The 20,239-nt window shown below is 37.2% G+C and overlaps 1 pseudogene; it reads right to left on the reverse strand.

The window, feature by feature from the left end:
• The window catches only part of LOC100521341 (protein spire homolog 1 pseudogene), a 166,516-nt pseudogene extending 156,229 nt beyond the window's left edge, over nt 1-10,287 (reverse strand).
• Nucleotides 10,288-20,239: the final 9,952 nt, after the last annotated feature.

Raw genomic sequence — 20,239 nt, forward strand, 5'->3', positions numbered from 1 at the left:
CAGATAAGCAAAAGCTAGGAGAATTCAGCAACACTAAACCAGCTTCACAACAAATACTAAAGGAACTTCTCTAGGCAGAAAAGAAAAGGCCACAACAGGAGACAAAAATACTGCAAATGACAAGGCTCACCAGGAAAGGTAAAGATACGAAATCCTCCACACACAATTATGCCACCAAAATCAGAAATCATTCCATTTCTTTACATCTTCTTTGATTTCTTTGATTAAAGTTTTATAGTTCTCGGCATATAGGTCCTTTACCTCCTTGGTCAGGTGTATTCTGAGGTATTTGATTTTGTGAGGTACAATTTTAAAAGGTATCGTATTTTTGTATTCCTTTCCTTTTTTTTGTTGTTGTTGTTGTTGTTGTTGTTGTTGTTGTTGCTACTTCTTGGGCCACTCCTGCGGCATATGGAGGTTCCCAGGCTAGGGGTTGAATCGGAGCTGTAGCCACCGGCCTACGCCAGAGCCACAGCAATGCGGGATCCGAGCTGCTTTTGCAACCTACACCACAGCTCACAGCAACGCCGGATCGTTAACCCACTGAGCAAGGGCAGGGATCAAACCCGCAACCTCTTGGTTCCTAGTAGGATTTGTTAACCACTGCACCACGATGGGAACTCCTGTATTCCTTTTCTAATGTTTCATTGCTGGTATACAGAAATGCAACTGACTTCTGAATGTTAATCTTATATCCTGCTGAATTGATTAATCAGTTCAAGGAGTTTTGGGGTTGAGTCCTTAGGGTTTTCTAGGTATAGTATCATGTCATCTGCATACAGTGACAGTTTGATCTCTTCTCTTCCTATATGGATACCTTTTATTTCTTTTGTTTGTCTAATTGCTGTGGCTAGGACTTCCAAAACTATGTTGAAGAGCAGTGGTGAGAGTGGGCATTCCTGTCTTGTTCCAGATTTGAGTGAGAAGGCTTTCGGTTTTTCCACATTGAGGATTATATTTGCTGTGGGTTTATCATAAATGGCTTTGATTATATTCAGGAATGTTCCCTCTATATCCACTTTGGCGAGGGTCTTGATCATGAATGGATGTTGAACTTTGTCAAATGCTTTCTCTGCGTCTATTGAGATGATCATATGATTTTTGACTTTTTTTTTGTTAATGTGGTGTATGATGCTGATTGATTTGCGGATGTTGAACCATCCTTGTGAACCTGGGATGAACCCAACCTGGTCATGGTGTATAATTTTTTTGGTATGTTGTTGGACTCGGTTGGCTAAGATTTTGTTGAGAATTTTTGCATCTATATTCATCAATGATATTGGCTGATAGTTTTCTTTTTTGGTGGTATCTCTGTCTGGTTTTGGAATGAGGGTGATGGTGGCATCATAGAAAGATACTCCATGTTCCTGGACTGGGGAAATCAATATTGTAAAAATGGCCATACTACCCAAAGCAATCTACAGATTCAATGCAATCCCTATCAAATTACCCATGACATTTTTCACAGAACTAGAACAATCCAAACATTTATATGGAACCACAAAAGACTCAGAATCGCCAAAGCAATCCTGAGAAACAAAAACCAAGCAGGAGGCATAACTCTCCCAGACTTCAAGAAATATTACAAAGCCACAGTCATCAAAACAGTGGGGTATTGGTACCAAAACAGACAGACAGAGCAATGGAACAGAATAGAGAATCCGGAAATAAACCCTGACACCTATGGTCAATTAATCTTTGACAAGGGAGGCAAGAACATAAAATGGGAAAAAGAAAGTCTATTCAGCAAGCATTGCTGGGAAACCTGGACAGCTGCATGCAAAGCAATGAAACTAGAACACACCCTCACACCATGCACAAAAATAAACTCAAATTGGCTGAAAGACTTAAATATACAACAGGACACCATCAAACTCCTAGAAGAAAACATAGACAAAACACTCTCTGACATCAACATCATGAATATTTTCTCAGGTCAGTCTCCCAAAGCAATAGAAACTAGAGCAAAAATAAACCCATGGGACCTCATCAAACTGAAAAGCTTTTGCACAGCAAAGGAAACCCAAAAGAAAACAAAAAGACAACTTTCAGAATGGGAGAAAATAGTTTCAAATGATGCAACTGACAAGGGCTTAATCTCTAGAATATATAAACAACTTATACAACCCAACAGCAAAAAAGCCAATCAATCAATGGAAAAATGGGCAAAAGACCTGAATAGACATTTCTCCAAAGAAGATATACAGATGGCCAGCAAACACATGAAAAAATGCTCAACATCACTGATTATAAGAGAAATGCAAATCAAAACGACCATGAGATACCAACTCACACCAGTCAGAATGGCCATCATTAATAAATCCACAAATAACAAGTGCTGGAGGGGCTGTGGAGAAAAGGGAACCCTCCTGCACTGCTGGTGGGAATGTAAACTGGTACAGCCACTATGGAGAACAGTTTGGAGATACCTTAAAAATCTATACATAGACCTTCCATATGACCCCGCAATCCCACTCTTGGGCATCTATCCGGACAAAGCTCTACTTAAAAGAGACACATGCACCCGCATGTTCATTGCAGCACTATTCACAATAGCCAGGACATGGAAACAATCCAAATGTCCATCGACAGATGATTGGATTCGGAAGATGTGGTATATACACACAATGGAATACTACTCAGCCATAAAAAAGGATGACATAATGCCATTTGTAGCAACATGGATGGAACTAGAGACTCTCATCCTGAGTGAAATGAGCCAGAAAGACAAAGACAAATACCATATGATATCACTTATAACTGGAATCTAATATCCAGCACAAATGAACATCTCCTCAGAAAAGAAAATCATGGACTTGGAGAAGAGACTTGTGGCTGCCTGATGGGAGGGGGAGGGAGTGAGAGGGATCGGGAGCTTGGGCTTATCAGACACAACTTAGAATAGATTTACAAGGAGATCCTGCTGAATAGCATTGAGAACTTTGTCTAGATACTCATGTTGCAACCAAACAAAAGGTGGGGGAAAAAATGTAATTGTAATGTACACATGTAAGGATAACCTGACCCCCTTGCTGTACAGTAGGAAAATAAAAAAAAAAAAATCAGAAATCATGAGCAGAGGTGGGTACAAATGAAGGACAGTGGCGATGAACTTGCAATTAAGAGACCAACAGCTTAAAACAATCTCATATACATATAGACTCTTATATCAAAACTTCAGAATAACTGCAAACCAAAATTCTACAACTGATACACAAACAAATAAGAAAAATCAACTCAAATAAACACTAAAGATAGTCATCAAACCAGAAGAGGAGAGAACAAGAGGAGAAGGGAAGAAAAAGAGCAACAAAAACAAATCCAAAGCAATTAATAAAATGGCAATAAGAACATACATATCAATAATTACTTTAAATGTTAAAGGCCTAAACGCCCCAACCAAAAGACATAGACTGGCTGAATGGATACAAAAACAAGACCCATATATATGCTGCCTTGAAGAGATCCACTTCACTTCTAGGGACACATACAAATTGAAAGTGAGAGGATGGAAGAGAATATTCCACGTGAACAGGAATCAAAAGAAAGCTGGAGTAGCAATACTCATATCAGACAAAATAGAATTTAAAATGAAGAATATTTTAAGGGACAAGGATCAACGGATCAATCCAAGAAGAAAATATAACTATTTTAAAAATCTACAAACCCAACATAGCTTCACCACAACATATAAGGCAACTGCTAACAACCTTAAAAAAAACAAATCAACAATAACACAATCGTAGTTGGGGACTTTAACACCCCACTTAGAGCAATGGACAGATCAACCAGACAGAAAATCAATAAGGAAACACAGGCCCTGAATGAAGCATTAGACCAGATGGACTTAAGAGATATTTATAGGACATTCCATCCAAAAGCAACAGAATACACATTCTTCTCAAATGCACATGGAACATTCTCTACGACTGATCATATCCTGGGCTACAAATCCAACCTTGGTAACTTCAAGAAAATTGAAATCATATCAAGCATCTTTTCCGACCACAACACTATATGACTGGAAATGAACATAAAGAAAAAAACTGCAAAAAACCCAAACATGTGGAGACTAAACAACATGCTATTAAACAACCAGTAGATCACTGAAGAAATCAAAGAGGAAATTACAAAATACCTAACAGCAAATGACAATGAAGATACGACACTCCAAAACCTATGGGATGCGGCAAAAGCCGTTCTAAGAGGAAAGTTTATAGCAATACAAGCTTACCTCAGGAAACAAGAAAAAGTTCAAATAAACAAGCTAACTTTACATCTAAAGCAGCTAGAGAGAGAACAGACAAGACCTAAATTTAGTAGAAGGAAAGAAATTATAAAGATCAGAGATCAATGAAATAGAAACAAAGAAAACCATAGAAAAGATCAATGAAACGAAAAGCTGGTTCTTTGAAAAGATCAACAAAATTGACAAACTCTTAGCCAGACTTATCAAGAAAAAAGAGAGAAGACTCAAATCAATAAAATGAGAATTGAAAAAGAATTTATAATGGACATCACAGAAATACAAAGGGTCATAAGAGACTACTATATGCAACTATATGCCAATAAAATGGAAAACCTAGAAGAAATGGACAAATTCTTAGAAAAGTACAATCTTCCAAGACTAAACCAAGATGAAATAGAAAAGATAAATGGACCCATCACAAGAACTGAAATTGAAACTGTGATTAAAAAACTTCCAACAAACAAAAGTCCAGGACCAGATGGCTTCACAAGCGAATTCTATCAAACATTTAGAGAAGAGCTAACACCTCTCCTTCTGAAACTATTTCAAAAAAATTGCAGAGGAAGGGATACTCCCAAACTCATTCTATGAAGCCAACATCACCCTGATACCAAAACCAGACAAAGATACCACAAAAAAAGAAAACTACAGGCCAATTTCACTGATGAACATCGATGCAAAAATCCTCAACAAAATGCTAGCAAATCTCATCCAACAATACATTAAAAGGATTGTACACCATGATCAAGTGGGATTTATCCCAGGGATGTAAGTGTTCTTCAATATCTGCAAATCCATCAGTGTGATACACCACATTAACAAACTGAAGATTAAAAACCACATGATCCTCTCAATAGATGCAGGAAAAATCCTCTGACAAAATCCAACACCCATTTCTGATTAAAAAAAACCTTCAGAAAATGGATATAACAGGAACCTTCCTCAACATAATAAAGGCCATATATGACAAACCCACAGCTAACATCATTCTCAATTGTGAAAACCTGAAGGAATTCCCCCTGAGATCAGGAACAAGAGAAGGATGTCCGCTCTCACCACTGCTATTCAACATAGTTTTGGAAGTCCTAGCCACAGCAATCAGAGAAGTAAAAGAAATAAAAGGAATCCAAATCAGAAAGGAAGATGTAAAGCTATCACTGTTTGCAGATGACATGACACCATACCTACAGAATCCTAAAAACTCTACCAGAAAACTGTTAGAACTCATCCATGAATTTGGCAAAGTCACAGGATACAAAATTAACACACAGAAATCAACAGCATTCCTATATACTAACAATGAAAGATCGGAGAAATTAGGGAAGCAATTCCGTTTACCATCGCATCCAAAAGAATAAAATACCTAGGAGAAAACCTACCTAAAGACACACAAGACCTGTACTCTGAAAACTGTAAGCCACTGATGAAAGAAATCAAAGATGACACAAATAGATGGAAAGACATACCATGCTCTTGGATTGGAAGAGTCAATATTATCAAAATGACTATACTACCCAAGGCAATCTACAGATTCAATGCAATCCCTATCAAACCTTCACAGAACAAAATATTTGAAAGTTTGTTTGGAAGCATGAAAGACCCAGAATAGCCAAAGACATGATGAGAAATAAAAATGGAGCTGGAGGAATCAGGCGCCTGGACTTCAGACTATACTACAAAGCTACAGTCATCAAAACTGTATGGTACTGGCACAAAGACAGACATATAGATCAGTGGAACAGGATAGAAAACCCAGAATTAAACCCACGCACCTACAGCCAACACATCTATGACAAAGGAGGCAAGAATATACAATGGAGAAAGGACAGCTTGTTCAATAAGTGGTGCTGGGACAACCGGACAGCCACATGGAAAAGGATGAAATTAGAACACTCCCCAACACTATACACAAAAATAAACTCCAAATGGATTAAAGACCTAGATATAAGACCAGACACTATCAAACTCCTAGAGGAAAACATAGGCCAAACACTCTCTGACATAAATGGCAGCAACATCTTCTCAGATCCTCTTAGAGTAATGACAGTAAAAACAAAAATAAGCAAATGGGACCTAAACAAACTTAAAAGTTTCTTCACAGCAAAGGAAACCCTAAACAAAATGAAAACACAACCCACAGAGTGGGAGATAATCTTTGCAAATGAATCAACTGACAAGGGATTAATCTCCAAAATTTATAAATAACTTCTGCAGCTCCATACCAAAAAAACAAACAACCCCATCCAAAAATGGGCAGAAGATCTAAACAGACAATTCTCCAAAGACATACAGAGGGCTAAAAAACCATATGAAAAGATGTTCAACATCACTCATTATTAGAGAAATGTAAATCAAAACCACTATGAGGTACTACCTTACACAAGCCAGAATGGCCATCATCAAAAAGTCTACAATCAATAAGAGCTGGAGAGGGTGTAGAGAAAAAGGAGGCCTATTACACTATTGGTGGGATTGTAAATTTGTGCAACCACTGTGGAAAACAGTATTGAAGATGCCTCAGAAAACTAAAAACAGAACTACCATTTGATCCAGCAATCCCACTCCTGGGCATCTACCCAGAGAAAAGACACGTGACTCGAAAAGACGCATGTCCTCCAGTGTTCACTGCAGCACTATATACAACACCCAAGACCTGAAAATGACTGAAATGTCCATCGACCGAGGAGTGGATCAGGAAGATGTGGTACATATACATAATGGAATATCACTGAACCATTACAAGGAACGAAATACCAGCATTTTTAGCAACATGGATGGACCTAGAAATTATGCTGAGTGAAATCAGTTAGACAATGAGACACCAACATCAAATGCTTTCACTGACATGTGGAATCTGAAAAAAGGACAGAATGAACTTCTTTGCAGAACAGATACTGACTCACAGACTTTGAAAAACTTATAGTTTCCAAAGGAGACTGTTCACGGGGGTGAGGGGATACACCGGTGTTGTGGGAAAATCTTATAAAATTTGATTGTGATGATCATTGTACAACTATAAATGTAATAAATTCATTGAGTAATAATAAAAGAATGTTTTCAAGAAAGATGAAATAACCAGCAATATTTAAAAGCAGCTGAATATCTATAAAATTCAAAACTTTTGGAAAAAGTCAAAAGAAACTCTATTAATCAAATTCCACTTTGTTGTCTTAGAAAAGCCTTGTAAATGATGAATAAAATGCATGTGTGAGACAAAAAACTACTGAAGAATTTAAATGACTCAAAAAGTGTCCCTTAATGTGCCTAATGTTCCAAATGGGGTATTGGGCTGATGAGAACTACCAAGGAATCTTCTGGGCAACCAGATCCCTGAGGAAGAGGGAACATTAGTATGTAATGAGATTCAGTATCCACTGCCAAGTGTGGACCAGATACCATCTCTCCAATGCCAGGACAGTAGGAGCAGGATCCCTCCATCTGACCAAATTTGCCCTGATGCAGCAATTTCTCCGTTAGACAAAGCTTCTCCTAACTCTTCTTACACTGGTAGATACCATGGACTGTCTTTAGATTCAACTTTCTGTCTGCCCTTCCCCACATGCATATAATGACTAGCCAAGAGTTCTTCACTTCACCCTTCCATCAGAGGAATCTCAGGGGAAAATGTCTGGGAAAACTGAGGAGGAATGTCTAAGGCATCATCTCCACCAAGGGACTTCTCTTGCTTAGCATGTTCTCCAACAGAAAATGTCTCCACAGCAACTACAGGATTTAGTCTTCTACCACACAATTTAGAAACAGGATGTGGATTACCATTTGCATTGATGCCCACCTTCCAATGAGTCTAGCTCTGAAAATCCAGAGCCGTAGGGAGATGCTTTGTTGTCTCTGCTAAAGTAATTTTGATTTTTTTTCTCTTATAACTAACAGTAATTAAATTATAATACAATGGCTCAAATGAAGACATTACAGTCTTTAAGATAAAATTTTATACCTAAGCTATTTAAAAACAAATCTTGTAAGTTAATTGCTTCCATTGTGTTCTACTTGTAGGTAGTATAATTAGTACATGTCTTGCTATTGACAGGTTTACTGAAATACTATAAACCACAGCAAGAATTTGTTTTCTAAAATAATTGAATTTCTTCTCTTTGTATTGCTCTTATTTTACCGATTATATGTGCACTAGAAACTTGATGGAATTATAATTCTTAGGATAGTATTTTATAACTATATTATATAAATGTAAATCTTATCAATAAATTGTTTATCTTATTTGATTTCTAGATATTGTAAATATAGTACATCATTGCTATTTAATAAATCTCTTCTAATGATCCAGAAACATAGAAAAAATTTCTCTCTTCTAAGGTATGTTTGAATTTTCTCTTTAGTTTTATCACTGTGGGTTAATCATTATATTTGTGTCTGTGTGTGTGTGTGTAAAAATAAAGTATCCAATTGATGAATTATCCAGTAGAGGTATTTATTTCAAAATCAGCTGTTAAATATCAGTAAAAATTGAACAAAATGGATAATTCAAAACAGTAGATAATTTCAAAAACTTGTCAATCTGACTTTAGAATGCTTAAATAACTTTTTGATATGTAATATAAGCTCATTAAGTTTTCCATAGTCTAATTTGGAGACCTTGTTGGTAGCAGAACACAATCTACCATGTTGATTTCGAAGGGCCAACAATACCATTTGACTCTAGTGTGGCTTGTCCCGGGAGTTGAGCCTGCTTTTCTCTCTTATTCCTAAACAGGCCAACTTTTCCCACATGTATTTCTTTCTACAATAATCACATAATAAGGCCCATTCTCCTAATATGTTTTCCCTCTGCCCCCTCTTTTTTTTTTTTTTTTAATCTGTTTTGCCTCTTCTAGGGCCACTCCCACAGCATACGGAGGTTCCCAGGCTAGTGGTCTAATCAGAGCTGTAGCCTCCGGCCTACACCAGAGCCACAGCAACACGGGATCCGAGCCGCGTCTGTGACCTACACCACAGCTCACGCCAATGCCAGATCCTTAACCCACTGAGCAACGCCAGGGACCGAACCCGCAACCTCATGGTTCCTAGTCGGATTCGTTAACCACTGAGGCACGACGGGAACTCTGGCCCCCTCTTCTGACCTGACTCCATTAATCCATTTAAAGTTCACGATAATTCATATTCCTCTGACTATATTTATTTCCCCAGGCTTTATTTTCTGATTCAGTTTCCTAGAAGATAAATCAAGACTTTCGTCTTTTACTTTTTTCATGCACTATACCTTCCTTCATCCTCTCAACTGTGAGGAATTCTTTCATGCCCTCCAGACCAGGAACCCCTACTCAGCTCTCAATCTCTTTCTTCCATCTCACAAGCTAAATTTTCTTTTTGGGGTACCACAATGTAGTAAACCATTCAAATAGATTTAAGTTTAAGTGAACTACTTAACATCTCAAGGAAATCTCAAAAGTAAGTCTTATCTCAATATATTCCAAGAAAGTCATTGTCTGACAAAAGTAGACAAGCAAAAATGTGCTGGTGGCAGAAGACAGGCTCATGTGCAATAAGTAATTCATTCTCAAGTATTTGAGGGCTTACCCTGTTAAGCATAATTTTTGAAGATATCATATGTTCTCCCATATTAGCATTTTAATATCACTGAACAAATCCAGTTGTGCTCTATCTATAAAACTACACCTCAGATTATGAGGGCATGAAAATGACCCTGAATTGGGTGATGTTGGATAAGTCACTCAACCTCTCTGCCCCTCTTCTTCCTCAACTGGGAACTAAAGATCATAATGTCCATCCACCTCCTAGGATTGTTCTGAGGCTCAGAAGTAATAATGTTATCCCTCTTACAAACTCTGATTCAGCCACATCAACTAACCTCCATTTCCAGGTGAGTTATCAAACCTCCTGGCCTTTGGAAATACTCCTCTGCCTGAACACTTGGCCACCTCCTTCTTGACCTAGCAACGTCCTAATCACTTGCCAAGACCCACTGAAAAGTAATCTCTGGCTACCTTTCCATCACTCACCCCAGAGGCAGCAATGGCTGTCTTCTCTAAGTCCCCTCGCATTGTGTGCAAGTCTCAAGTAATGCCTGAATTACAATGACTACCTATCTCCATGTCTGGATCCTTCTCTGGGTTTGTTGATTCCACAGCAATAAGAAAGTGTCTCAGTTCCCTTTGTATCTACCCCCTTTCACATTCCTAGAGCCTATTACAGTGCTTAACACTTTGGTAGTCATTAACTGTTTGCTGACTTGAAATTTTGTCTTTATTCCTAGTACCAACAGATGCATAAATCAACCTGCTAAATTGATAAAAGCATAGCCCATTGTATAAAAATTAGAGAAACATGGGTACTAATTCTACCACTACAGCTTCCACTTGTCGTGGCTATCAGAAAATCAAGATACTATTTCAGTAGCATATGGGACTATTTCCAAACCGAGAATTTTTGACAGACCCCATGCTTCCCTGTTGGATTGTGTTAACTTGCTGCTGACCCATTTGCATTTCAGCAACTAGATCCTCCCTTCCTAATAATTCAGCTACATTAATTTTTCCATATTCAGAATAGTATTCTCTAACCTTGCTATTTGGGGTTTGTGAAATAGGATATTCATATTAAAACCAACAAGAATTTGTGGTTACATGGCTTTCAGTATACCAGGAATGGAGTTTGCATTTTTAATGTGCTCAAGCCATGTTGTTTGTATACCTCTATTGGATCATGTCTGAAATAAATTTTCTGAAATCTAGGTATTCATTACAGACCATAAAGTTAAATAAATTATAATTTATTTCTGGGTAATAACTAAGCTGAGAATGATGTGTTCCATCTTCTGATGGAATGCAAATTTACCATTAAAAGACAAATTCTTCACTTCCAAAGTTTGAATAGGGTGGTGCTTTAAAAAGCATTCCATCTGGTTAAATTTAGGGTGCTGAAAAAAGCCCACTATAAGAATATTCTCTGGCTCTGGACCCATAACATTTTTACTTGATTATGAACTGGATTCATTTTCATTTACTTGAAGCCCTTCCACATCATTTTTTTTCCCTTTTGCAACAAGGCGAAGTTGTCACCATACATGTTGACTTTGTTAATATTGTCTTCTCTGAATAATACATTTCAGATGCATTATTGCCAGTAAAAGAAAAGCTTGTCTGTACTGGCTGACATTTTTAGAGGATGTTTCTAAAGGGCTTACCTGTAGTGTGTGTTTGAATGTGTGTGTTTTCTCATTCACTGGCCCATTTCTTCTCTTTCCTATCTTGTCCTCCTACCTGACCACTTAGCTCCCTGAATTTTATCCTATCAAGGTTCAACAACACTCTCTCCCATCTCAGCTGTTACAATGGTGTTCATGACCTTCAGCTCAGGATTCCTATTAATAAAGTTTCCATATGGATAAAATTAATGAAAGAATGAATGAACAAGTCAACAAATGAACAACAAAATCCCTCCCACCTGCTGATTAATAAACGAAATCAATGGCATTAGTGACTCATATCCTTTGTCCAAAGGGTCTAGGGAAAGAGACTATACACATTATAGACAAAAAGAATAAAGCCAAAGATAAAATGAATGAGAACAGTGAAAATATCTACCATGCTTTATCAACAGCCCTGATGGAAAACGCAGTAAATTTCTGAAGGCCAACCAATTAGTCCATGCAAATTTGGCGGTTCTCCAAAGAAAAATAAGAGATTCATCTAGAAAGTCAAATGTAACTGAAAAGTCTTAAAATATAAAGAAGTAAATTGGGCTCTATTTTAGAGCTATAAAGGAGTTCATAGATAACCCTGTCCACCTGGACTAGAAGCTTATCCTGATGCAAGCACCAATTATCCTCCAGTATCAAGGAAAAATTTAAAGATTTAATTAGGGTTCCAGGTAGTCTGAATGGATATTAAGTTTTGGCATTTATAAGCTACCAAAGCCAACCATTCCTTCTTTATTATTTCCCATGGAAAGGCTATAAGGGTAACTGAAAGAAAAAAAAGTGATATCAGTGTTCAAGTAGTTGTTTCTATCTTTGATCATTTATCTAACAAATGGTTGTCGTGCATTACACACTGTTCTTTCTGGTGAGGTTATATAGTAAGGTTACAACGGTGAGCTTAGCAGAGGAGGTCTTGTTCTTAAAGAGCTAATCATGTCAAACAGTACTTACAATGTAGGTTCTGTTCTAAGAACTTTACATATGTATTAACCTATTTAATCCTCACTATTCTATGAGAAGTAGGTATTATAGTCCCACCTTACGGTTAAGGAAACTGAGGCATAGAAAGTAACTTGTTCAATGCCGTGTAGCTAGTTAAGTGTTAGAGCTGCACTTTAAACCTAGGTCATTTGGCTCTATCATCTGTGCTCTTCACTCCTACCCCTTACAAGCTTTGTGAGAGGCAGACATCAATCCAATAGTCAGGTAAATCAGTGTGTAATCACAAAGTGAGATAGCTTCTAGAAAAGCAACAAGGTTCAAAGAGAACACAGAATAAAGAAGATTGATTGCGATAGGGAGAGTGTGGAGGGGGAAGTTTGGCTGTCAAGGAATTGACACTTAAGCCATGAAGGCTGAGAGTAAGTTAACCTGGCAGCAAGGAAGAGCTCTCCAGTCAAGGATCAGGGTGTGAAACCTCTTTGGTAGGAGGAAGTCTGGTGAGTATGGGGAGTAAAATGAGACCAAAGTGGCTGGAAGTCAAAAAGGAAAGAGGAGTGGTGCAAGGTGAAGATAGAAGCTAGAAGGTCAGTCCTAATGTAGCATCAGAACATTAAAATCATGACAGTCTTAATTCGAAGTATAATAAGAAGCCATTGAAGATGTAAGCTAGTAAATGACAAAAGTGATTTTTAAAAAATCATTCAAGCTGCCATTTGGAGAAAGACCCAAGGGAATGGAGGGCACCAGTTACACAGCCTTTGCAGTGGTCTAGCTAAGAACTGAGTAGTTTTTTCATGAAGCCCCAAATTACCAAATGCAAGTTACCTGTGTCTCTACTGACCAGAAATAATAAGTCTTATTCTACTTATTTTCTCTCCTAACTTAAGCAGCTTATTTTTCAACTAAGTGGCTAAGTTGAAGAGATTGAAAGTTAAGTAAGAAAATTACTCATTAGAAACTAATACATTACCTATATTTCACTTTTGCCTATTACCTTCCCAGCCAGTTTAATTTACAGATATGAGTGCTTAGAGAAGTTAAAGACTTTAATTTATATTAGAAATTCACTAGTACTAGAGATAAAATTAGTATATCAGGCAGGCCAATAACCAAAAACTACATCCCAACATGGAGGCACACTATGGTATTACGGAAGAAGACTGGATTTTAGAGCCACATAGACTTGTCACTTTTTAGGTTTATAGCCTTAAGCAAGATACTCAAGCTCTCTGCTTTAGTTTCTCTATAGAATGAAGATCTTAAAACCCATCTTATAGAATGGCTATAAGAATTAGAAATGATAAATTTTACTTACCTGGAATACATTAGTTGCTCAATAAACACAACCTACTATTGGACTCTTTTTTTGTTAACAAGTTGGCTCTCTGGATCTATCCATTTGCCATTACTTAACAATCTCTTAAAGCTCTACTAATGATCAATGGTAGATGCTAGGAGTAACTATAAAATATGATGTAGACTCTGCATCAAGCAATATGGCAGGCAATGATGGTAGCTATTTCCCACTTCTTCCTTTTGAAATAAAATACCAATTTGTTGTTGGAAAGAGAATTTGACTAACCCCAGTATAAATAGTGACCATGTAATGCAACCGAAAGTGTCCCACATTCCCCTTTGCCAATAACTGGTGAAAAAGACATGTAATGTGATCCTGGTCAATGAGATTTAAGTCAACGAAGACTTGGAAAAATTTTGGCCTTCCTCCAACACTCTTTCCTGCTTTAAAATTATATTTGGGACTGCACTAGTTCATCTTGAGATTATAAGAGGAGATACTATCAACTTATTGATTATGACAAAGCAAGAAGGATCAAGTAAGCCCAAATCCTTGGTGATATTGAACTGAAAGCAAACCCAGGGTCATCTGCTAAAGACTTGTCATTCACTAACAAGTTATGAATATTGGGATAGAAGATAGTGGGTGCCTTAGGAAGCAGGCAACAGAAATACTCATTCTTTTATTCATTAATAACCTTGTATCAAATATGTATCAAGCCCCCATCCATAATCAAGAGTATGTACTTTTCCTCTATGGAAAAGTGTGAACCAAAAGGTGTAGAAGGAAGCCATGGAGTTGCATTGCCTGAGCAATTGTCAGAGGGAAATTATCTGTAACTATCTGAAACCATCTGCAACTAAGAGCAGCATTTAAAGAAAGAGTGTACATGCTAGCTAGTATTTTTCTATCGAAAATCTTTCTTACCACAAAAGCGAGTCCTATGCCCTCCAAACATTATAGACCTTTCAAAGTTTGGCCACCATAATAAGCTTGATATTATTTCCATTGCTGGGACAAAATCATTTGGTTGTTTAACTTGTTTGTTTTATCCTTAAATAAAGTGTAAGTGAACATCCAATAGAATTTGACAGTTTCCTTCCAAGAGTGTGCTGTAAAACTTATAGCATTTCCATAGGAATGTGATTAATGTCAAGCATTGGAGCCAATGGTGTTGCTCTCCTGCTGCCTCCCCACCTGTCCACTGCCAGGTGAGCATATCCAGCCACTGTTCCTTCTGACTGCCAGATGATGCTTTCCTGCTGATCTGTCCACGTGCTTGGTGGTATCTTCATAAGATCTCACCACCTGTTAAGTACTGACTCCTCAGCTCTTTCAAGTATATTCTTCTCTTTGAACTTGATTTTAATAAATGTTCCGTAGAAGTATCATTTTCCCCAAGGAGTCCATGGAAAAATTCAGTCCTCATTGGGAATAGCAATCCATGATGGAGATGATCAAGACTGAGTACAGAGTTTTTACTACAACAAATTATAATTGCTTGCTTTACAATTTCACCTTCAAAATCCCCATTTAATCTATGTAATAATCTAAGTAGGTATTATCATTCTCATTTTATGATGAATCCATACACTGAAAGTTTAATTAATATACTCAAAACTCACTGCTAGCTAATACTGGAGCCCAGGTTTTTATTTGTTTGTTTTTGTTTTTTCACTTCCTAACCCCATGCTGGATCACTTACCTCTAAATAAAACAACACAAATACTTTGGACCTCCTTTAGTTAGTTTTCAGGGAAAGAAAAAGTGTTTGCCATAAGAGAAATCCAGAATAGTCATAGTAAGTGCACACATAGAAATGTCTTTTATACAGAAAAGGACTGGGGATAAAACATGATGGATACTTTGAGTATATGTTCTGAGATCCACATTCTCACCTGAAATCAAGAGTGAGTTTGAGGCTGTTCCTTCCGACCATGAAAATCACTGCCCTACTCAAATTAGCATTTTGGCAGCCAGCTGAGATGGGGTAGAAACAATCGGTCTGCAGTCAGCCAGAAAGAAAAACAGCAGCCAAAGTGCACAGTGTTACTTTTCCCACACTGAATGAGGCATTAACTTCCAAGCCTCTGACCCTTTAAACCTCTGTGACAATAATTAATGGGAGAAAGATAATTAATATTTAGGTTTGCACTCAAAACCTCAACTAAAAAGAACGCAGCTTACATAAGTAGACATGAGAGTGTCACAAATTCTTGCATTTGTTTCCGGCAGGTGAGGTATTAATTTCTTTTCACTATGCTTGAGCTCCTATTTCAGAAGCTCTATCACATGGTGTGGGGGAGCAAATGGCTGGGAATCTGAGTGAAGAAGAGAGAAAAGTTCAGTTTTGAGGATTTACTCATTATCTGCTAGCGTCTCTGGCCTTTGGTAGGACACAGAATCTTTTATGTTGTGCATTTTCCCAGCCCTTGTCTTAGAACATTGGCAACTCTTCAACAGTTGGACAGCATATTCTTAGAGAAATCACTTCTCTTAGTTCAAAATTCTTCCTTTGTAAAAGTAGCTATGTTGAAAATATTACCAGTTTGGGTGGTTTTTTTTGTTTGTTTTTGTTTTTATTTGCTTTTTAGGGCTGCCCCCACAGAGGTTCTCAAGTTAGGAGTCGAATCAGAGCTGTAGCTACTGGCCTACGCCACAGCAATGTCAGGTCTGAGCTGCATCTATGACCTACACCACAACTCATGGCAACGCCAGATCCTTAACCCACTGAGCAAGGCCAGGGATTGAACCTCATCCTCATGGATGCTAGTCAGATTCATTTCCACCGAGCCATGACAGAACTCTGAAGATCAGTGGTTTTCATAATCAAGTCTTCCTTCATCAGAATCTTGTCAAAATACAATGCCCATCTCCAGTATCTTGCACCCTCAAATCCCCAATTTACTAAATAGGGAGTCAGAATAGGAATCATATTTTAAGAAGTTTCCCAAGTAACTATGACGTCCAACTCAGGTTGAGAAGCACTGTATTACTTACTCAATATCTTTATTTAATCTAAATTAGACAATCTCTAGGATTCCAATGATCTCTTCTTTAGTTTTTGGAATAAAAAATAAAAAATGAACATTGTATCACTCTCTATGCAGTCTCTCAGATTAATATCATAGGAGACATGAACATAGTCTGGTGTGTGGGGGGAAATATTGGGAGGGATGGGTGATCAAATATTCTGAAAGAATACTCTAGGTCCATAAGAAACCAAATACTCAACACATTTAAATTTACTGCAACAAGTTAAAGATCATACTATTCTTTGGCTATTTAAAAACAGTCTCTCTTTCCTCTCTACCTATTTTATTTGATTTTGTAATAACTTTTTAATATTTTACCTATTCCTCTCTTCTGAGAGATAGAGAACAAAAAGTGAGGAAAAAAAAAAGTAGTCTTTAACATCAACCCTTGTCGTTGTCAAGGGGGAGGGAGGAGGGAGAAGAATGGACAGGGAGTTTGGGGTTAGTAGGTGAAAACTACTGTATTTAGAATGGATAAACAACAAGGCCCTGCCATAAGCAACAGATAACTATATCCAACTGCCTGGGATAGACCATGATGAAAAAGAATATAAAAAAGAATGTATGTATGTATATAACTGAGTCAATTTGCTTTACAGCGGAAATTGGCACAACACTGTAAATCAACTATAATTTAAAAAATAAAATTTAAAATCAGTTGTGTCTTTCTTCTTAATGTTTTCTAACACAAAGCAACTTAACTCTTTACCCTGACCCTGACTCAGCCAGATCTCCAGTTCTGATTATTCAGTCCCAGAGGGCATTCTACTTTTATTCCCCTTCCCAGTCAAATCCTCTCAAAATTAATTGATAAACTGGAGAAAGTAAAGGTGAAGCTGTCTTTTGATTTGCTTTTTTTCACCTTTAAAGTTAGTGTATTTCAATGCTTCTCTAGATCTTCAAATAGAAAAACCCAGAATTTAACCTCAAGTTTTTCCCAGTGATTTCCAAAAGAAAACTTAAAAATCTCACTGGTACAAGAGTGGATGAGAATGTGTGTCAAGCTTCAAAAAGTGGTAAAGTAAGCAACACAATAACTTCATTCAACAGGAATTTCTGGAACTACCACCATGTGCCTGGCACCATGCTAAGTGCTATGGATACAACAGTGAACAAGAAAGAATTTTCAAAATTTTGGCACTGCTAAAAGCAAGAATTCTTTTACATAGGATAGTTATAGCTTACAAACTATTAAAATAGTATCTTACATTTATGTAGTGCTTTATACATATGTCACCATTTGATACTTATAATCATCTCTGAGATAGGGACAGGTATTATTTTCATTTCACATTTACCAGTGGTAATTATTAATATGCACAGACACCCAAAGTAGTAGCAATTTAATATTTTCTTTTATAATGTACCATGCTGAGCATTTTAGTCAAATCTTACATAAACATGACTTTTATCCCCATTTTATATTTAGAAAACTGATGTTTAAGAGAGGTCACATAGTGAGTGATGGGACAGAGCCAGGACACACATCCAGGTCTGGGTTTCCAGAGTCCAGATGCGTGACAGGTTTGCTGAATTCAGAAAAATTAAATTATTTGTTCAAAATGGCTACCAAGTACCAATTTTGATCCGTAATTTCAGTTTCTGTTGTATTATAATTATCCATTGGAGATACTTTATATGGAACAACACAGCCTCTGTAGAGAGGAAAAATTCCATTGTTTTTAATTTCAAGTAACTCAGAATGGACTTTAAAAAGAATGCTGTTAGGGAAGGAGTCCAAAGTCTTTCTTGTCTGTTAATGAACAATACTAATTATTTGCAAACATGTAAAATGCAAATGATAATTTTTTAATTTCAAAGACTTAGAAGTTCCTTGAATCTCAAGGAAGTGTTCACAGATCAAACTATGCACAACAGAGCAGAACAATGGGGAAACTATAAGAATCTGCACACCTGAAAAAGAAACAAATGAGTACCATGCTGAGCACTAGATCTCTATACCTAATATTGACACAAGGAAATGGCTAAAATTGAAGGCTAGTGCTGCCAAGAGCTTCTTCCCAGAACCTATTGACTGCAAGGGTCATGTGATCTTGAAATAGATTATTTTGGAAATTTTGCCATCTCTTCTAAGGTTTACCAGGAAAACCCAGTATCTTATTTAGCACTTACATGTTCATCAAACATGCCACCATTACCATCCTAGCTAAAAGATGTCACAGTCCAACCCTTCATTTAAAAAAAGAAGAAAAAAAGAAAAGTGAAGAAAAGCAGCTTAGCAATTATTCTCCATGGGGAAAATGACTATAAAATAAGAGCACCTCATAAATTATTTGCAGACATGTCTATATTAGAATGAAATAAGATCTTTCAGAGGATAACACACCTGTGCCATGGATAATTGCCCTCATTCACAAATAATAAGTGGTCTACCAGATGTTTAGTCCCACACAGACATATGTAAGGCAAAGCAGTAGGAGTGGGTGTCTCAGTTCAGGCAAGAGACGATCCCTTTTTATCCTTTCCAAGCTCTCATGCTGTGTCAGCAGCTTATTTAGTAAGGTAACTAAAATCATAGAGGATTCCAACTGTTAAGTACTAACATTTGCTTTCAGTTATTAAACTTACAGGTAGAGAAACCCACAGGATCATTAGGAAACTGAAGCCTGTATTACATACCTACATTTCTTTTGTTTTCTTTTTAATTTTGGCAGGTGCAAACAAATATTTTCTTAAATTTCAAGGGTCTCATCAAGGTGAAAAAGGTATTGAGAAGCTAAATGGAACTTCAATGTGTGATTAGAGTCAACTTTCTTTATCTATGATTCCATTTTGGAGAATAAATATTTGAATGGTTCCAATGGTTACCATTTTTGTTCTTTGGAAGGCAGCTATGCTCACCACTATACCACAAATGGTTCCAATGGTTACCATTTTTGTTCTTTGGAAGGCAGCTATGCTCACCACTATACCACCAACACTGTTTTTTGTAATATTCAATGTATCAAAAGACATTATCTAAAATAAAGGTTGATCTTGTAATTAAAATACTGCATTATTGAGCTATCTGGTGTTTAGCAGCTGCTTAGGTATAACTGATGGTGAATATAGTAACATGATTTCACATGCAACTTTGCTACAGAAGTATATGTTCAGAATAGGTGAAACCTTAAGTTTAAATTGTGTGACACTACTAAAATATTATATAAATAGCGGTTCCATCTAAAAGATAAATAATTGGGAGTTCCCATCGTGGCTCAGTGGTTAACGAATCTGACTAGGAACCACGAAGTTGCGGGTTCAATCCCTGGCCTTGCTCAGTGGATTAAGGATCTGCTGTTGCCGTGAACTGTGGTGTAGGTTGCAGACATGGCTAGGATCCCGAGTTGCTACAGCTCTGGCGAAGGCCAGCAGCTACAGCTCCAATTAGATCCCTAGCCTGGGAACCTCCATATGCCGTGGGAGTGGCCCTAGAAAAGGCAAAAAATAAAACAAAATAAAATAAATTAAAAAAATAAAAGATAATTATATTCCTAAACTCACTCACAACCACCTTACAT

This window comes from Sus scrofa, chromosome 15 (assembly GCF_054392235.1).
Source record: "Sus scrofa isolate SSC_HxYL_T2T_F1_AM1 chromosome 15, Sscrofa_HxYL_maternal_Yorkshire_Landrace_v2.0, whole genome shotgun sequence".
NCBI classification, from domain to species: Eukaryota; Metazoa; Chordata; class Mammalia; order Artiodactyla; family Suidae; genus Sus; species Sus scrofa.